The 3,855-nt window shown below is 36.7% G+C and overlaps 1 non-coding gene across 1 annotated transcript; it reads right to left on the reverse strand.

The window, feature by feature from the left end:
• Window positions 1–1,896: 1,896 nt before the first annotated feature.
• Window positions 1,897–2,002, reverse strand: LOC124888225. The gene has a single exon (XR_007046357.1). It is a non-coding gene; the product is annotated as a small nucleolar RNA R71 (small nucleolar RNA).
• Window positions 2,003–3,855: the final 1,853 nt, after the last annotated feature.

The raw sequence follows: 3,855 nt of genomic DNA on the forward strand, positions 1-3,855 counted from the left end.
TTCCCATAATTTGCAGGTTCAAAGGTAAATGGAATAAAATAAGTGAAGTGAATTGAAAAAGGGAACAAAACAGTCAAAGTAGTGCAAAAATATGAAAATGCAGATTTGGGATCGAACTTAGTTACCGCGATCACGGTCAAAGGGTTGCGTTCATGGCCAGTAAAGGCTAGGTCAAAGCATGGAGATCGAGATAGGTTCAACGCGAACATAGTATCCGCAATCGCGACCAAGTAATAGTGATCACGATGGATGATAAAACAGCCCAGGGGCAGATTTGTAATTTCCCACAGCTGGTTCCAATTCTCAAGAAGGAAAAACCCTTTCACTTGAGAATCATCTTCCAACCACTTTTGAAGCTCATAGAGAGAAGAATTCCAATTAGTGAGAGACAAAAATTGTTATTAAATCTCCCAAAAAGTATTCTATTTGTAATTTGAGTTTAGAACTTTTATATTACTCTCTTACTTTATTTTTTATGAAGGAAATAAATGTCAATTTAAGTAATTCTATTTTACCAGAGGAAATTAATGTCAATTTAAGTAGTTATTTTTTAACTACTTTCATGAGTAACTATCAATTTAACTTGGGATTATGTTTGACTAGGATGCAAATGTGTGTGGGTTTTGATTCTTAAATTCAAATTCTTAGTTGTGGGTTTCACTAATACTTAATTGCTAAATAGAAATTGTGGGTGAAAGCCCCAATTTTCCTAAATCCCACATTATCTTTGAAAGAGGAATGTGGGTGAAAAGTATTAGTGAACAATGAATTAGATGATTAGCCTATTCTTTACATTGTCTAAGAAATAAGAATGGATGGTGAATTTTCTATGGTCTTGGGTATCCTCCTTGAAATAGGGATTCCCAATTAAGGTTTTGGGTTGATTTGTTTGACACACCCTTGTGGTATTCGAAAGAATCCATGGGTGATATTTTTATGTTTGGTTGAAAGAATGACACCAAAGCCCCACGCCTAACCTACTTATATATTTATTGACTAGAATTTGAATGTGATTCTCATGTACCCATGTACTTTTTGCTCCTAGGAAATTATAATCCCAAGACTATTCTCCATTGGAATCTTATCTATGATTGGTGCTCTAAAGTGGTATTTCTAGTGAATTTTGTTTAAATCAACTTTTAAACCATACCTCCCCCCCCACCCCAATTTAATTTATGTCTTTCTTTAAGTTTACATCGTGGGTAAATACTTAGTAGCTTCCAAAATACATAAGATTCTAATACTAGTTACACACCTTGTGGATTCGACCCCATCTCAAGTTGGGTTATTATATTTGACAACGATCGTCATACACCAAAACTATGGTATAGGTGAGCGTAATCAAAATGACACCATTGTCGGCGAGTGAAACTTAGTCTTCGCTTGTGTGGTGTTGATAGTGATTTTGGGTTCACCCGTGGTTTCATATTTCACTTTTTTTTGTTGTTTTTTATATCTTTGATTAGGTGATTATTATTTCTTCCAAATAACCATGAGTCAATAAGGTATCATCCACGACCCATCATATGAATATGTTGAAGTTATGGATTATCTTAGGGACGAGGAGCATACTAGTGCCATCCTTATTCCCCCTAATGAGGGAAATGGAGTATTTTATATTACAAGTATCATGCTCTACTTTCTTCATATGAAAGGTTTGTTGGGGGTCAACCACATGAATATGCCAACCTCTATTTAAGGAATTTTGTGGAAATATGCTCACCATTTGATGTTGGTCATATCTAACAAGAATCCATACAGTTATGTCTTTTCCCATTCTCTCTAACGGGTGAGGCGGTGTTGTGGTTGAGGTCTATTCCTGCTGGTTCCATCATAGTATGGGGTGATCTTACCGATGCTTTATTATATTGTTATTTCCAACTATCAAAGATGTGCAATTTCATGATGAAATCTCCCATTTTTGTCAACACAATGGAGAGCTTTTGTATGAAGTATAGGGGAGATTAAAGGAGAAGCTTATGAAATGTCCAAACCATGAGGTACCGGAGAAGATGCTCCTCAAAATATTCTATAGGAAGTTGGACCAAGTCAACAAAGCCATAGTGGATAATGCATCCCGTGGATCCCTTATTAAATTGCCTTATGGATTTGTATTAAATGTGATACACCAAGTGGCTAATCTAGCTAGGGGTTTGCACATAAAGGATATCGAGGTGGCCATAAGGGGATCTATTTAAAGAGTCAACGCTATAGATGCAAGGGATATTATGGCATGTGAAGACGCAGAAGAGGAGATACTTGATGACAAGGTGGGATTGTTTCCAAATTATTTGGAGGGTTTCCACGTTTTCTCTCAAGGGCAAGTTAGGAATCAAGGTTGGACAATGAGAACCAGGACATGACTCCATGAAAAATGGAGAGGTACATTAATAAAGATATTTTTGCTCGAATTTTGATAGGAGTTGAGGGGACCGACATGAAAGTGAGAGAAATGACTTCTCCAAGTTACACCAAATGGTAGAGTCTCATTCAACCACCATCTAATAACTTGAGGCAAAATTGAATCAACTATCAGCATACCTCATGGATAGAAAAAATGAAGAAAGGTCGAGTGGTATGGTAACAAGTGCTATGATCACTCGAAGCTGTAAAACTCTTGGCAAGGGCATGGAGTTTGATGATGACCCCGTCAAAAGAGAAAATGATGAGCAAACAAATGTGAAGAGGAAGAGGTTGAATGATGATGAATTAAAGAAAAATAAAATTATCATTGAAAATCTAAATGTGAATGAATCCTAAATTGTCTCCATTCCACCAATTACAATTGCTCCTCCATTTTCTCAACAACTCAAGATAAAAAGGGAAAATGCCAAATTCAAAACATTTCATGATAAATTTAGTAACCTCTCCATCAATATCCCTTTGATCGAATCCTTGCAAGAAATGCCAGGGTATGCTAAGTTTATGAAGGAATTTGTTCAAAAGGTGACTTATGGAGGATGAGACAGTAGAATGACTCATCATTGTAGTTCAATTATATCAAGCACGATGACGAAAAAGAAGAAACACCTCGGAGCTTTCACAATTCCATGCACCATCAAAATGTTCAAGTTTACAAAGGACTTGTGTGACCTGGGGGCGTGTAAATTTAATGACAAATGCCATATTTCAGAAACTAGGGTTAGGGAAACCACAACCTACCACTATGAGATTACTAATGGCCAACCGGACTATCAAGAAACCTATGGGTATACTTCATGATGTGCTATTTAAAGTTTATCGGTTCATTTTTCCCGCCAACTTTGTGATCCTTGATTGTGCATTAGTCTATGAAATTCCTATTATTCTTAGAAGGCGATTTTTAGGCACCGGGAGAGCATTGGTGGATGTGGAGTGCGGCGAGATGAAATTCCACCTAAATAATGAAGAGGTTTCCTTCAATGTATGCAAGTCCAAGAAACAACCAATGGACTTGCAAATTATTTCGGTGATCAATGTTATAGATTATGAGGTATTGAATTATGTCGATGTGAGTTTGGTGAATCATCCATTAGTGTAAGTCTTGTGGAATAGTGAAAGTGATGAAATTGAAGCATTTGATAAAGTGGTTGAATCTTTAATGGTCTTTGGATCTTATACGAAGAACCTGGTAAAGTTGAACCTTGAACTAAGAAACTGGGAGAGTCTGCCCGTAAAGCCATCCATCCTTGAGCCACCTCAAATTTAGTTGAGGCCATTGTCACTCCCACCTTCAACATTTATTCTTGGGTGATGGTAACACTTTGCCTATTATTATTTCAATTTATTTTAAGCCGTACCAAGTGGAGGCTTTGAAATTGGTAGTGAAAAATTTCATTCGAGCAATCGGATGGATAATTACGGATATCATAGGCA

Source organism: Capsicum annuum, chromosome 10, assembly GCF_002878395.1.
Source record: "Capsicum annuum cultivar UCD-10X-F1 chromosome 10, UCD10Xv1.1, whole genome shotgun sequence".
Lineage (NCBI taxonomy): Eukaryota > Viridiplantae > Streptophyta > Magnoliopsida > Solanales > Solanaceae > Capsicum > Capsicum annuum.